Source organism: Dipodomys spectabilis, unplaced genomic scaffold (assembly GCF_019054845.1).
Source record: "Dipodomys spectabilis isolate Male_0828 unplaced genomic scaffold, ASM1905484v1 ptg000069l, whole genome shotgun sequence".
NCBI lineage: Eukaryota > Metazoa > Chordata > Mammalia > Rodentia > Heteromyidae > Dipodomys > Dipodomys spectabilis.
In genome coordinates, this window is record NW_024870746.1 from 966,131 (window position 1) to 982,298 (window position 16,168).

The window sequence follows — 16,168 nt, forward strand, 5'->3', positions numbered from 1 at the left end:
CCAGGCACACACACACACACACACACACACACACACGCACGCACGCACGACCCACCAACTCAGGTGGAGCTTCACCCCTTCCATCTACCGCTCCCTCCTTCTTTCCTCCAGTGGCTTGCTCTGCTGACCCTCCACCTTCCATCTCCCCTTACCCCCACCATTCTACACCCCCACACACAACAAAAGACATGCGCGCACACACACACACACACACACACACACACTCAAGCCCAGTGTTTCCCTCCAACACAACCCTAACCAACAAGCCCACACAGGGACAAAGACAGACAGACTGGTGGCTGCCCTGAGCCCAGCACCGCTCACACCTGTGCCATTTGGAAAGCCCTCCCACCCATCCCACACCACCGGCTAACGCCAGCAGGGCCCAGGCAGCCACTCGCCCAAAGCCGCACATTTCTGCACACGAGGCTCTAGGGGACAACCCTGTGCGACTTCTTGTCCTGTTCACCAGTCTCTGCCCCACGTACCCCCCACCCCGTCCTCTGACTCACCCCTTTTCTCATCCCGTTCTCACAGCACCCTGCCGGGGTTGACGCGCTCCCTGTCTTCCCATCCTCCTCCTCACGGGACAGCTTGCCTTGGGGTTGGACGCGCTGGCTGCATTGCTTTCTCTGCCCGCGCTGGCCAACATCTCTCACAATGAGGCACACCCAGGCGAGGCTCGCCAGTGAGAGCCAGACCCCAGGAAAGGCCAAGGCAGGGCAGGGCAGGGCAGGGCAGGGCAAAACAAGGGAACAGAGGGGTGCCGGGCCACGCCAAGACAATGACCGGCATGAGTGGACAGGGCGGCTTAGCTCCAGCCCCGGCGTCGCCCACCTGGACACCACAAAGCACCCCTAAGGGAAAGCACAGGGCCTGGGCCGTGGGAACACAGCAGGGCGGCCCCGCGCCACCGCAAGTGGTGCCTCTGACCTGTGCATCGTACCAGACTGGCCAGGCCAGGCCAGCCAGGCCGGGCAAGCTTCGTCAAGAGAGGGCATCCACGCTTTGGAGAGTACTGGTGGCTGTGGAAACCATGGCACTCGGCCACTCACGGCACACGGCATGGCACGGCATGGCGGGACACACACGTCGCACCTCCTGACCCAGATGGCAAGGCGGAAAGGAGTGAGTCTACACCTCGCTCACCACGCCCCTTCCCTGCAGCACCGGGCGCCCCACCGCTCCCTCCTGGACCGACTGACTGTTTGGGAGCCAACCTTTTTTTCTACTTGCCCAGCCGCTGGCTCCCTGTGCCATCCAGGATCCCGGCGCACTCTTGAAGCCAGCACTTGCTCGGAGGGCAGGAAGTCAACGGCCGGCCCTCGCCGACCTGGGAGCACATCTGGGGCATACCCAGAGACAGCACACCGTCTATGCATGGGTGGTTCAGTGGTAGAATTCTCGCCTGCCACGCGGGAGGCCCGGGTTCGATTCCCGGCCCATGCAATGCACTACCACAGCACATTTTGCTCCGGTGTGTGCTCTGCTCCTTACTTCCCTCATTTACACACATGCACATGCACATGCACTGGCAAACACAACTATTCCTTTTCCCTTCCTCGCCCACCACTCCTTCACTCTAACCCATTTCACACAAACACAAAAACAGCCCACCACACTGCACCTTCATCCCAGCCTGCCACACAATCTCCTCACCCTCTGATAGCTCCTACCCATGGACATTACCACCCTCGCTTCAAACTCCTATCTAGTCCACACACTCCACTTTCCCAGTGGCCACAACACCTGCTCCCTGCTCTCCCACCAGGCCCCACCGTCATCCGTGCACACCAGGGACCTCTCAGGACTCCCCATAGAATCACCCCATGTGCACATGGCCACCTTCACTGGGTCGCCCAGAGCCACAGCATGTCTTCGAATACCCCCACTGCACCACGGCTGACACCCACACCTGTCTCCACCCCCACCCCACCCACAACTCCTCATCTCCCACACCTTGGTTCAAGGCTCACCACTTGCACCTCGTCTGCTCCTTGGGCATCACTGTATGAGCCTGTGCCTGGACTTCATTACATGTCACTAGACTTCATTACATAAACTCGCCCCGTGCAGGTTTGGTCTCAGTGGAGAAGTGACGCCACCATTCTCTTGTGCACTAGCTTTGCCTACCGCTACTCAACCACTGAGCACACCATGCAGTGTGTGAAGGGCGGGGGTATAGAGTCATTCTCCCAATCCTATTCTGTGTGTGTGTAGGGGGGGAGTCTGTGTGTGTGTGTGTGTGTGTGTGTGTGTGTGTGTGTGTGTGAGTGTGTATCTATCTGTGTGTCTGTGTGACCCTCTGCCGGTCTCTGGGCAGTCACTCTTCCAAAAGCCACATGGGGGATGGGGACTCTAGAAGCGCCCAGGGTGACCTCCTGATCTGGTCAACAGTCCTCGGGACCTCTGTGTCTTCCTACCATGTCCCCAACCCCTTCCATTCTCTCTGCACCCTGCTGAGGATGATGCTATCTGTGTCTTGCTGGGAAACGGTCCTCCTTCTCCTCTTGAGACTGCTTGGCTCAGAAATGGGAAGGGGGATGTCTTTCCCCTCCCAGATTGGCCAACACCTCTCACGATGAGGCACAGTGAGGCAATAGCCACCAGTGATAGCCAGACCACCACCACCACCACCACCACCACCGCTGCAATCAGACAGGAAGTGGAAATGGGAGCAAGGCAGCACAAAACAGAGTAGAGCAGAGCAGAGCAGAGCAGAGCGGAGCGGAGCGGAGTAGAGCAGAGTAGGGGTGACGAGCCGAAACAATGGCTCAGGTGTGTGGAGTGTGGAGCTTAGGGCCAAAGCCTTAAGTCTGGGTCACGTGGGTGGTTAGCCACAGCTCCAGCACTCACCACATGGACACCACCAAGCACCCCAAGTAGAAAGCACATGGCCTGGGCCATAGGAACATATCAGGGCAGCCCCTCGGCGCCAGGAGTGATGCCGCTGACCTGCACGTCAGACCAGACAGGACAGGAGAGGACTGGACAGGCGAGCTTTGTCAGGAGAGGACATCCACGCTTTGGAGAATGCAGGTAGCCAAGGAAATTGTGGCGCTCAGCCACTCACGGCACACGGCACGGCACGTCCATTGTCCTGACGGACATACAACGCTGAACCCAATAGGCAGTCCAGCAGGGATGGCACAGGATAGGGAAAGCGCACTCCCCGCCCACCCCACCCCCTCCCTGCAGCAGTAGGCACCCACGACCCCCTCCTGAGCCCACCGTCTGGGAGCCAGCCTTTCTTTCTACTTGCCCATGGCCTGGCCCCCTGTACCATCATGGATCCTGTGCCACCGCGGACCCCGGCGCGCACGTGAAGCCAGCAGTTGCTCAGAGAGGGCAGGCAGGCAACAGCTATGCCTGGCCAGCCTGGGTGCACATCTGTGCCTTGAGCAGACGGCCTCCGACGACTGTGCATGGGTGGTTCAGTGGTAGAATTCTCGCCTGCCACGCGGGAGGCCCCGGTTCGATTCCCGGCCCATGCAGTTCATTGCTAGACCTTATTTTGGCCCTTAGCCTATGCACGCGTGTGCACACACGCTCACAGTCAGACAGAAAATATTCCTTCTTCCATCTTTGCCCACTAGTCCTTCACCTCACACCATTTCAAACACACACACACACATACCCCACCACACTGTACCTGCATCCTGCCCCGCCACCCCATCAACCCCCCTCCTGACCTGTCCTACCCCCTCTCTCCAAACCACTAACCAGCCCACAAGTACACTTTTCCAATGGCCACAACACCTGTTCTCAGCTCTCCTACGTGCCCCACTATCATCCGTGCATACCATGGACCTCCCGGGACTTCCAGTGCTACCATGCCCCATGAATACTGCTGTCTCCCCTATGCCACCCGCAGCCACAGCATGTCTTCGAATCCCCGCAGCAGCACAGCTGACACCTACCATCTCCACCCTCACCCCACCCAAACCCCTCATCTCCCGTAATACGCAACTTGGCTCAAGGCTCACCACTTGCACAGTGTCTGCTCCTCGGGCATCACTGAATTGCCTTCTCAAACATGAACTTGTCCCTTACAAGGTAAGGTGTAGGTGGTCTGGATGGAGAAGAGATTTTACTCTTGAGCCTTCCTTACCACTAGCCTACCACTGTAAATAGCTTGAAGTGTGTGAAAAGTGTGGATGGAGGTCCATCACTCTCCCAATCCCTCCCTCTCTCCCTTCCTCCATCCATCCATCCACCCATCCATCCATCCATCCATTCATCCATCCATCCATCCCCCCCTCCGAGTGAGTGAGTGAGTGAGTGAGTGAGCTGGAGGTTGCACAAGTGACAGCTAGAGCGAGGGAAGGGTAGGTGTGCAGGAAGGGATAGATGCCTGAGAGAATCGGAGAGAGACTTGTATATGTTGCAGTGAGCGGGTGATCAAATGAGCCAGAGGGAAGAATGCCTGAGCTTAGGGTTGGGGGTGGGGGGAGCAGCTCAGGGGGAAGGGGATATGCAAGGGAACAAGCAGGTGAGTGAGGTGAGGGAGTCCTTGAGGGTGGTAGGAAAGGAAGGAGAGCAGGACAGAGGGACAGAGGGAGTGAAAGACGGAGGGAGTGATGCAACACAGGAGGGAAGGAGGCAGGGAGGGTGAGAGCGGGAGGGAAAGGGAGAGAGGCAGGCAGTGGATGGGCCAGTGGTGGAGTGTGGGGTGAGTGAGTGGTGGATTGGAAGACTGGGTTTGGAGATTGTGATGGGCTGAGGCTGGAGAAAGGTGAGTGGAGGCTCAGTAAGATTCAAGAAGGAAGTCAGGCACTTGACTCAGGTGTGGATGGTGTGTGTGTGTGTGTGTGTGTCTGTGTGCGCGCACGAGCCCACGCGCGGGAGCACTGCTGCTCACAAGCACACTCGTGCTAGGATAGGCTGGTGGTGTTGGTGCAGTGTCAGCATTCCTCTGTCAGCTGGCCAGGCCGGGAGAGTTCTGGGGTGGCCAGATGAGGAAAGGGAGACGTTGGCTAAGGAAGGGAAAAGCAAAGGGAAGAAGCTGAAGGCGGCAGGGTGGGGTACAAGGCAGGAGAACAAGCAGCCAAGCAGTGATGCTGCCTGCAGGAGGAAGGGTGAGTGCGCAGCAGGTGTGTTGGTGGGGGCCTGGGAGGAGCGCTAGTCCCAAAAGGGGGTGGGTGGAGTTGTGTGATGGGAAGTGGAAGGGCAGTGAAGAAGGCAAGTGAAAGTGGGAAAGGAAGAAGAAAGGCTTCCCTGACCGGGAATCGAACCCGGGCCGCGGCGGTGAGAGCGCCGAATCCTAACCACTAGACCACCAGGGAGCGTGCCACTGCCTGCACCGAGCACTCCTCCTGCAAACGAGCAGCGCTGCCGGACACTCACCGCCGCTGGACGCCTGCCATCCACCGGCCCCATGGGTTGGAGGTATGGCTGGCCAAAAAGACAAGGACACTGGCGAGCCGGTTGCCTGGCCGACCTCCCCCTCGCCCTCCCCCTCCGCCTGCCCCCTTTCCCCCTCTCCCCTCCTCCTCCCTAGCTCCCTCCCCGTCAGCCAAGCCAAGCCAAGCCAAGCCAAACCCAGCGGCAGCTCTCCTCCTGCCTGTAGCCGCGAGCAGCCCGCAATCCCGGCCGGCTGCGGCAGTGTCCAACACAACACGCGTGCACTCCGGCACCCACGCCCTCTGCTCCCTCCCGCAGGCCCGAGCCACAGCTGGAGCTGGCTAAAAGGTCGGCCGGCTGCATTGAGTGGCCTGGTACTGCGTTGCGTTGGCCGGGAATCGAACCCGGGTCAACTGCTTGGAAGGCAGCTATGCTCACCACTATACCACCAACGCCACACGCCACGGCCAGCGCACACAGGACGCCGGGGACTGGCGCGGGCCACAGCTCCTGCGGGGAAGGAGGCGGGGGTTGCCGGTGCGGGTGCGGGTGCGGGTGGGCGCGGGTGCGGGTGGGCGCAGCGCGTGTCTCGCACCTCACTTCCCTGTGGGCTGGGACACGCGGCGCTGCCGGGCCAGCCCGAGCCACACACGGCCCGTCCTGCGCCACGCCCGAAGCTGCTGGCTGCCGCAGCCACGCAAAGGGACGGGTTGGGTCCAGCCTAGCCTCCTGGTTCCTGCGGGGCGCCCTCCGAGCTCCGGCCGCCTGACTGCTCCGGAGCCCGGCGCCGCACGCCTCCCGGGCTGGACGCGGGCGCGGCGGCGCGACGGCCGACAGCCACAGCGTCTTCCTTCGTCCGGCCCGCAGCCCACCACACCCACTGCCAGGGCCCGCTCGCTCGCTCGCTCGCTCGTCTGTGAGTCCCCACTGGTGGCTGGGCGGCAGACGCCGACGACGACCGAGAGGTGGACCAGGGGGCCTGGAGCTGCTGAAGTGAGGACGCCTTGGAGCAGAGAGGCCGCGCTGGGCAAAAAGAACGCCACGGCGGCCTCCCCGTCGGGGAATCGAACCCCGGTCTCCCGCGTGACAGGCGGGGATACTCACCACTATACTAACGAGGATGACGCCGCCCGCCGTCGGGGACACGGGCCCCTCTCCGACAGCCGCCCGGACCCGCGGCCCTCCAGCCCCGGCCTGGGGCTCGCATCTGCCCTGTCTGGCCTCCGACCCCAAGCCCAAGCCCAAGCACGCGCTGCCGCGCTCTCCCCACAAGCCCCGCCCCACCCGCCTGCCAAGGACCCACCCGGGGCCACCTGCCGGCCGGGGTCACCTGTCCGCCGCCGCCGCCTCGGTGCCAGTGGGTGCGGACCCGAGCAAGAAGCACCGGCCGGCCCGGCCCGCAGCGGCTGGTTGCGCGCCTCCAGCTTGCACGCCGCCCGCAGCCGCCGCTCGATCGCGGGGGCGCGCGTGCGCTTGACCTCGCGGGACTGAGCCCCTAAGCCTCCCCGCTGACCCCGCTTGCCCTCCGACCCCCAGGCCGGCAATACGGCGCGCCAAGCGCACCCCGGTGGACGCGGCTCCCGGCCAGGGCCAGGGCGCACGCCTGGCCCCAGCCAGGCGAGAGGAGAAGCCACCAGCCGCGCCGCGCCGTCAGGATGGCCGAGCGGTCTAAGGCGCTGCGTTCAGGTCGCAGTCTCCCCTGGAGGCGTGGGTTCGAATCCCACTCCTGACAACCTCGCCTTTTGGCCACAGACACTCAGGGAACCCTGCCTGCGGACCGCCCACCCCAGCCAACAATCACAGCACTACCTTGCCTTCTCCTCCTGCCTTGCCCTCGCTTTCTTGCCACCCTCCCCGCTGGCTGCCTCCCTTGTATCTTGCTCCTCCTCTCGACTCTCCCTTCCTCCCTCCCCCGACCCCCCGCACTCTCTCTCCCTCCCACCCGTGGGGTTGAGGGGGGTGCGGGCAGGGCCTTCTACCCACTGTCAAAGTCCATTCCCAGGCACACACACACACACACACACACACACACGCACGCACGCACGCACGACCCACCAACTCAGGTGGAGCTTCACCCCTTCCATCTACCGCTCCCTCCTTCTTTCCTCCAGTGGCTTGCTCTGCTGACCCTCCACCTTCCATCTCCCCTTACCCCCACCATTCTACACCCCCACACACAACAAAAGACATGCGCGCACACACACACACACACACACACACACACACTCAAGCCCAGTGTTTCCCTCCAACACAACCCTAACCAACAAGCCCACACAGGGACAAAGACAGACAGACTGGTGGCTGCCCTGAGCCCAGCACCGCTCACACCTGTGCCATTTGGAAAGCCCTCCCACCCATCCCACACCACCGGCTAACGCCAGCAGGGCCCAGGCAGCCACTCGCCCAAAGCCGCACATTTCTGCACACGAGGCTCTAGGGGACAACCCTGTGCGACTTCTTGTCCTGTTCACCAGTCTCTGCCCCACGTACCCCCCACCCCGTCCTCTGACTCACCCCTTTTCTCATCCCGTTCTCACAGCACCCTGCCGGGGTTGACGCGCTCCCTGTCTTCCCATCCTCCTCCTCACGGGACAGCTTGCCTTGGGGTTGGACGCGCTGGCTGCATTGCTTTCTCTGCCCGCGCTGGCCAACATCTCTCACAATGAGGCACACCCAGGCGAGGCTCGCCAGTGAGAGCCAGACCCCAGGAAAGGCCAAGGCAGGGCAGGGCAGGGCAGGGCAGGGCAAAACAAGGGAACAGAGGGGTGCCGGGCCACGCCAAGACAATGACCGGCATGAGTGGACAGGGCGGCTTAGCTCCAGCCCCGGCGTCGCCCACCTGGACACCACAAAGCACCCCTAAGGGAAAGCACAGGGCCTGGGCCGTGGGAACACAGCAGGGCGGCCCCGCGCCACCGCAAGTGGTGCCTCTGACCTGTGCATCGTACCAGACTGGCCAGGCCAGGCCAGCCAGGCCGGGCAAGCTTCGTCAAGAGAGGGCATCCACGCTTTGGAGAGTACTGGTGGCTGTGGAAACCATGGCACTCGGCCACTCACGGCACACGGCATGGCACGGCATGGCGGGACACACACGTCGCACCTCCTGACCCAGATGGCAAGGCGGAAAGGAGTGAGTCTACACCTCGCTCACCACGCCCCTTCCCTGCAGCACCAGGCGCCCCACCGCTCCCTCCTGGACCGACTGACTGTTTGGGAGCCAACTTCTTTTTTCTACTTCTCCAGCTGCTGTCTACCTGTGCCATCAGGATGGCCCAAGGGTGTAAGGTGCTGTGTTCAGGTCACAGTCTCCTCTGGAGGTGTGGGGTCGAATCCCAGTCCTTACATCCTCCCCTTTTTGGCACAGACACTCAGGGAACCGTGCCTGGGGCCCACCCACCCCAGCCAACAATCACAGTACTACCTTGCCTTCTCCTCCTGCCTTATTTTGGCCATTTGCCTTTGCACGCGTGTGCATACACACTCACAGATGCTCACAGACAGACAGAAAATTATTCCTTCTTACATCTTTGCTCACCCGTCCTTCACCTCACACCATTTCCAACACATACACCCACACACTGACACACACACACACTGTACCTGCATCCTGTCCCAGCACCCCATCAACCCACCTCCTGTCATCTCCTACCCCTGAACGTTACTACCTTCTCTCCAAACCACTAACCAGCCCACAAGTACACTTTTCCAATGGCCACAACACCTGTTCTCAGCTCTCCTACGTGCCCCACTATCATCCGTGCATACCATGGACCTCCCGGGACTTCCAGTGCTACCATGCCCCATGAATACTGCTGTCTCCCCTATGCCACCCTCAGCCACAGCATGTCTGACACTTACCATCTCCACCCTCACCCCACCCAAACCCCTCATCTACCATAATCCACAACTTGGCTCAAGGCTCACCACTTGCACAGTGTCTGCTTCTCAAACATGAAGTTTTCCCTTGCAAGGTGTGGGTGATCTTAATTGAGAAGGGATTTTACTCTTGAGTCCTGCATCCTTGCCTACCACTGTAAACACTTTGTAGTATTTGAATGTTGAGCAGTGCTTTGATATTCCCGTCATTCTGCCATATTTTCTCTAGTACTTTCTGATTCTCTGGTCTGTGTGTTTTTCTGTTTCTTTCTCTGACCACTGGGTCTTGATATTATTCTACCTTCAGCCCACTTCCAATAAATTTCTTCTTGACTCCATAGGAGGCCCATTTTATACAGCCAGTTTGGGCCACATATCCATATTCTCTATGCTTCACACCTCCAGAACCAATCCTCCTTCCACAGGCTTTCTCTCACTTTTCCTTTCAGTAAGCAGTCATGAGCTCTTGGTCTCCCTTATTTTGCTTCCTCCTCCTCATTCCTTAGATTCACATCAGCTTAGTCTGACTCAGAAGCTACCCAGCCCACCTAGGAAACCGTAGGTATGGAAGCATCACCTAGATTATAGAAGAAAAAAAAAAAAAAAAAAAAAGACAAGAGAAGGAAAGAACCTATCTGAAAATATTGCCAGAAATACTTTTCTATTTTCTGCCCTGATTGTTGATGCTTTCTTCACCTAAAGCTACTTGCTACTCTTTCATCTGGGAGGTAGTCTGCAATTTAGCACATATCCAATATATTTATCCATCTCTAAAATACCCATAAATTAATGTTTTGGGGAGGAAGTGTACTTGAATTTAAATTTAGGGTTTCATGCTTAATAGGCTAGAGGCATAGTAGGTAAATATTCTTGTAGCCCTTGAATTATTATTATTTTTTTTTTGTCGGTCGTGGGGCTTGAACTCTGGGCCTGGGCGCTGTCCAGGAGTCTCACGGTCTCTCCTGCCCGGGCTGGCTTTGAACCGTGATCCTTAGATCTCAGCCTCCTGAGTAGTTAGGATTACAGGTGTGAGCCACCAGCGCCCAGCACCCTTGAATTATTCTTGAGAACTTTTACCTTGAAGTGTTACCCCCAAACAGTACAGCATTTCTTTCTTTTGATCTAGTAGCTTATTTTAGTGCTTTCTTCACTGTGATCTTGGCTTGTTTTCTGGTCAGGCAATTGTGTGTGTGTGTGTGTGTGTGTGTGTGTGTGTGTGTGTGTGTGTGTGTGCCAATCCTGACTTGAACTCTGGGCCTGGGCACTGTTCCTCACTTTTTTTTCCCCTCAAGGCTAGTGCTCTATCACTTGAGCCAGGGCTCCAACTCCAGCTTTTCGATAGTGAGGTAAGAGTCTCAAGTACTTTCCAGCCTGGGTGGTTTGCAGCAAACCTACCTCTTTTTCTTTTAGAGAGGCCTTGAATTTGTCAGTCAGTTAATTTAAGAGGGATTGATTTTATCTGAAACTTCAAGCGTAGTCTCCAAGTGATAGCAGCCTATCTGACCCATTTTATACACAGCATGATTACTGCCTAATAATGAATTCTGCAGGATATAAACACTCTTCCATTGGATATGAGCAATGAAGCCAGTACCCTAAGTTGGGAATTTGGGGCATTTTTAGAGTATGAGTACACTATCTCCCTGAGAATAGTCAACAAATGGAGGAAGAAAGGCTAATCTAAATAAAGATTTTCCTGAAGCCTTCATATACCTAGCACATAGAATTAATATTTTCCCTTTGTTGTTTAAGCCTATTTAAACAAACTTTCTATTCAAGTGGCTTAATCTGAAAATGTCTCTGCTTACAACCTAGCATCACTCCCTCAGACATGGCTGAGTCTCACACTCTCTCCCAGCTCATTTACACAGCCCCTGTAATTAGTCACCCCACAATCCACTTTCTGCTGTAGGTTCTAGCTTCCTTTCTCTTCTAGGGTTTATTCGTCTCAGAAAACTCATTGAAAGCAGTTAACAATAAAAGGTAGTAGAAATCGAGAAAGTGAGAGTAAATGAGGGGATCAATACAATTAAAATTCTGCAAGTGCATATGTGAACAATTAGCAATATACTAAAAATTGAACACCAGTTATGTGAAAGTTCCTGTTGGGTGAGTGTACGTCTGTGTGTGTGTTGTTTTTACAACCAAACTTGTTGAGATTGGCCTGGGAATTAGGGAAAGGGAATGGGGGAGTCTGGGAGGGGTGAATCAGAATAAGGTACATGGGATGCAGATATGGACATGCCAAAACAAAAACTCTTGCAATAATTGATGCTAATATCAAATGAAAATAATACAACAGGGTTTTAATACTTTTGTTGTCGTATTATATTTAAAAAATGAGAACATGTAAAAGTGCCTTCTAAAGACAAACCTAAGGTTTGTTGTTTCAATGTTTATTGTTTCAAATAGGACCTGAACTCCCTCAAGTCCAAGCCCATCACTTGGGCGTCCTGGGTGGGGGGGGACTGCATTTTTCTCCACTCCCGTAGCAGAACACACGTGCTAAGTGCCCTCGGGTGGCGTGACCAGAGCGGTGCAGGAAGTCTCCCCAAGGAACATTGGGGAAGTCTGGGCTCGCTGCTTCACCGCCTCAGGGATTCTGGCTGGGGTCCTAATCGTGCAGGCATTCTCCAGTTCTCCGTGTCTGCCGGACTCTCTCGAGCTTGCTGAATGTTTCCCCACGCTGGGTGAGGGGGGTGCCCAACGAAGCTTGTTGAGACTGGTTTGGGAATCAAGGAAAGGGAATGAGAGAATTGAGGGAGAGGTGAATCTGATTAAGGTACATGCGATGTCGATATGGACATGTCAAAACAAAGCCCCTTGTACAATTAATTGATGCTAGTATCAAGTAGAAAAATACAACAGGGTTTAAATACTTTCGCTGTGAACTAGGTAGCGATACAAAGATGGAAGGTTATGCTTCAAGGGTTATCCCTATCAGGCCTGCCGGCAGCTTGTTTCCGTAGTGTAGTGGTTATCACGTTCGCCTCACACGCGAAAGGTCCCCGGTTCGAAACCGGGCGGAAACAGTTTCCTTTCGCCTTTTTTTCCTCTCTTAAAATAATCTGCCAGGACTGGAGATCTTGGGGCTAAGCCGGTTGGAGGGCGCGAGCCCAGCAGCAAGAAGGCACCCGTTGAGGTCCCTACGGGATGACTTGGTTCTTGTGGACCAAGACTAATGTTTTGGTTTTCTTTTTCTTTGCTCTTCTTTCTTTTTCCTTCCTCTCTCCCTCCATCCCTCTTTCTTTTTTTCCTTTGGCTTGAACTCAAGGTCTGGGCTTTTTGCTCAAGGCCACAGCTCCACTTGTGGAGTGTGTGTGTGTGTGTGTGTGTGTGTGTGTGTGTGTGTGTGTGTGGTTAATTGGAGATACGTGCCTCATTGAATTTCCTACCTTGGTTGACTTTGAACTTCAATCTTCAGTTCTCAGCCTTCTGAGTAGCTAAGGATTACAGGTGTGAATCATCAGCTTTTGTTTTGGCCTGGTTTGTTTGCTTATTTGATTCTGCAGCTAGACTTTTGAAACTGGCATGCATCTGTGCTTCCGGAGAACCCTTTCAGTTTCTGTGTCGTGTCCTTTCTGACACTCAGAAGGAACTCTTCTTTCTCTCCTAACATTCATATCTCAGATACTGGTTTTCCTGTATGACAAGCTTCTGAACCTGAGTTTGGTGACATGTTAACTTGGCTTATTTTATGATTCATCTTGTGTGTGTATCAATTTGTTCTTATTATATTGTCATTGTTTCTTTCTTTGGGGTGTGTGTGTGTGTGTGGCACTGGGATTTGAAGTCAAAGTCAGGCACAGGCTGGTGAGCTATCACTTGAACCATGACTACAGCCCTACTTTCTGCTGGTGATTTTGGAGATGGAGTGTAGTGAACTTCTCTGTCTGGACCTCTTTGGATTGCAGTTCTCCAGATTTCATCTTCCTAGTAGGTAGGCTCACAGGCATGATCCATCAGTGCCTGACTTGTTCCTTTTTTTTCTAGTAATTTTCATTGTATGGGCATTATCTTTCATCTGTTGATTACCTTTTTGATTGTTTCCCATTTGGACACATCACACATAGAACTTCTGTGAACATCTCTGGGCAAGACTTCATGAAGATGTGCTCTATACCTATATTCCTAGGTATTTTCCAAAGAAAATGACTGAGGATGACTGAGTTGGGTGATCCTCCTCCTCTTCCCTCTCTGGCTCCGTTTCCTCCTTCCCACATCCCCAGTCCCAGTTTAACTGTGAGTTTTCTAAAATAGATGTACCATTTTACATTTCCACCAGCATTTCATATTAGGGTTTCAGTTCTTCCACATTCTTTCCAATGTAGAAGACATAAAAAAAAAAAAAAATCTGCCCTTGAACCAGACTTGATTTCTTGACCCAGTTCTAACATGTGACTTCATTTATTCAGCAGCCCCTTTTGGCTCCCAGTGTAAATATGAACTCAAAACTAGTACTTTCCTCCCAAATACTCATATTTGAAAATTGGTCTGTATACATAAATATTTTTCTAAAAATATGATGAAACAAATATATATCTATACATATATATATATATACATACATACATATATATCCACCACAATAATTTTAGACGGATTTTTTTGTTGTTGTTAGGGCCTTGAACTTTCACTTGGCTTTTTTTGCTTATAGCTGGTACTCTGGACCAGTTGAGCTATAATACCTCCACTTCCTAGATAGATTTTTTTTTGGGGGGGGGTAGTCATGGGGCTTAAATTTAAGGACAGGATGCTGTCCCAGAAGTTTTCTGCTTAAGGCTAGTACTCTCCTTCTTTGAGCTACAGCTCCACTTCTGGTTTTCTGGTGGTTAACTGGAGATAAAAAAGTCTCATGGAGGGGATGGGAATATGGCTTAGTGGTAAGAATGTTTGCCTAGCATGCATGAAGCCCTGGGTTTATATTCCTTGGTATCACAGAAAAAACAACAACAACCAGGAAATGGTGCCCTGGCTGCCCAGGCCCTGAGTTTAAGTTCCATGGACTTGATCCTCAGATCTCAACCTACTGAGTAGTTAGGATCACAGATGTGAGCCACCAGCTCCTGGCTCCTAGATGAATTTTTTAAAATTACTTTATTATTGTTTTAGAGGTGATATACAGTAGGGTTGCCTTTACATATGTTAGTTAATAAGTATATTTCCTTCCTTTTGCATAGTATCCTCTATTTCCTCATTCTATCCCATTCCCTCCCTCCCATCTCCGCCCATGAGTTGTGTAGTTCACTTTCATCAATATCCAGTGTAGCCAGTGGGCTCTGCTGCTGCACTTTCGCTCCCATTTTCTACTAATTCTGTGTCCTCCCCACACCTTCTGTCAGATGTGCAAGTGTATATACCACATATGAGGTAAAGAATTCAGAGTCATCAGAAAACGAAAAGACAAATCAAGAAAAGGTCCTTTGTTTCCTTATCTTTGGAATTCATTTCAGTATGTATATTACTTTATGCACGTATGAAGAGGTGCTTAGGTATTGCAATTTGGTGATTTTCTCTTAAGATTATCATCTTTGGGTCTCACTGTGAGTGTCTAGAATCCTGTATAATTTGTCATGTCCTAGATAGATCTTAATAGAGTGTTAATCTCAATCCATTGGGGTTAATATGTAGTATTTAACATATGCTTGTTTCTTTTTTTTTGGTCGGTCGTGGGGCTTGAATTCTGGGCCTGAGCGCTGTCCCTCAGCTCTTCAGCTCAAGGCGAGCGCTCTACCACTTGAGCTACAGTGCCACTTCCGGTTTTCTGGTGGTTTTATTGGAGATAGGAGTCTCACGGTCTCTCCTGCCCGGGCTGGCTTTGAACCGCGATCCTCAGATCTCAGCCTCCTGAGTATAGCTAAGATTATAGGCATGAACCACCGGTGTCTGGCTGTGCATGCGATTTTTTAAAAAATTCAGCATGATGGTTTTATTATTCTTCCTCCTGTTATACACCCTGGTCCTTTGTTTCCAGCCACTAGAATGGTACCTACCTATTTTACTTTGCTTTCCTCTATGATTGATGTCAGCTTGTCTCTTACTCTTTTCTCTAACAATACTGTCATATCTTTTTCTCTTTTTTTTTGAAAATTAAACTAATATTTTTTTCTACTGTCAGAGAAGACATAGAAATTAGTTTTAGGGGCTGGGAAGGTGGCTCAGTGGTAGAGTGCTTGCCTCGAATGCCCTAGGTTCTATTCCTTGGTACCACATAAAGAGAAAAAGTCAGAAGTAGCACTGTGGCTCAAGTGGTAGAGCACTAGCCTTGAACTGAAGAGCTGAGGCACAGCGCCCAGGCCCAGAGTTAAAGTCCCAGGACCAAGAAAAAAAATAAATTAGTTTTAAACAGAGAAGACTTATTTAGACAAAAGCTAGATTTCATTGAAACAGAAGTGACTGTAAAGCACCTTCAAAGAAAACTGAAGTCAGGTACCAAGTGCTTATAATCCTAGCTACTCAGGAGTTTGATGTCTGAGGATCGCAGTTCAAAACCAGTCAAGGCAGACAATCCTTGAGACTGCAATCTCCATTTAGCCAGCAAAAAGCCAAAAGTGGATGACCAACACACCCACACTCCACACCCCCCAACAAAGCAGTCAAGTGTAGGAAGCTCTGGGGTCTCAGGCATTTCTCTGGATAAGATTTAATGATTATGCTAAGATTATGGACATAGCCCAGCAATGGTGGCTCACACCTATAAGCTGATCTACTAAGGAGGTTGAGAAATGAGATCACAGTTCAAAGCCAGCCCAGGCAGGAAAGTCCGTGAGACTCTATCTCCAATAAACTACCAGAAAACGGGAAGTGGCCTTGTAGCTCAAGCGGTGTAGTGCTAGCTTTGAGCCGAAGAGCACAGGGACAGTGCCCAGGCCCAGAGTTCAAGCCCCATGACCGACAAAAAAGAAAAAGAAAAGAGTATGGACATGATTATGGACTTTTCTGCAACGGA

At 53.3% G+C, this 16,168-nt stretch overlaps 7 non-coding genes across 7 annotated transcripts; 4 read left to right on the forward strand and 3 right to left on the reverse strand.

Moving 5' to 3' along the window:
- Positions 1 to 1,378: 1,378 nt before the first annotated feature.
- On the forward strand, positions 1,379 to 1,449 carry Trnag-gcc. The gene has a single exon. It is a non-coding gene; the product is annotated as a tRNA-Gly (tRNA).
- A 1,974-nt stretch (positions 1,450 to 3,423) lies between these two features.
- Trnag-gcc lies at positions 3,424 to 3,494 on the forward strand. Its single transcript has one exon. It is a non-coding gene; the product is annotated as a tRNA-Gly (tRNA).
- Positions 3,495 to 5,213: 1,719 nt separating this feature from the next.
- Trnae-cuc lies at positions 5,214 to 5,285 on the reverse strand. Its single transcript has one exon. It is a non-coding gene; the product is annotated as a tRNA-Glu (tRNA).
- Positions 5,286 to 5,726: 441 nt separating this feature from the next.
- On the reverse strand, positions 5,727 to 5,798 carry Trnag-ucc. The gene has a single exon. It is a non-coding gene; the product is annotated as a tRNA-Gly (tRNA).
- A 594-nt stretch (positions 5,799 to 6,392) lies between these two features.
- Positions 6,393 to 6,464, reverse strand: Trnad-guc. The gene has a single exon. It is a non-coding gene; the product is annotated as a tRNA-Asp (tRNA).
- Positions 6,465 to 6,992: 528 nt separating this feature from the next.
- Trnal-cag lies at positions 6,993 to 7,075 on the forward strand. Its single transcript has one exon. It is a non-coding gene; the product is annotated as a tRNA-Leu (tRNA).
- Positions 7,076 to 12,178: 5,103 nt separating this feature from the next.
- On the forward strand, positions 12,179 to 12,251 carry Trnav-cac. The gene has a single exon. It is a non-coding gene; the product is annotated as a tRNA-Val (tRNA).
- The last annotated feature ends 3,917 nt before the right edge of the window (positions 12,252 to 16,168 follow it).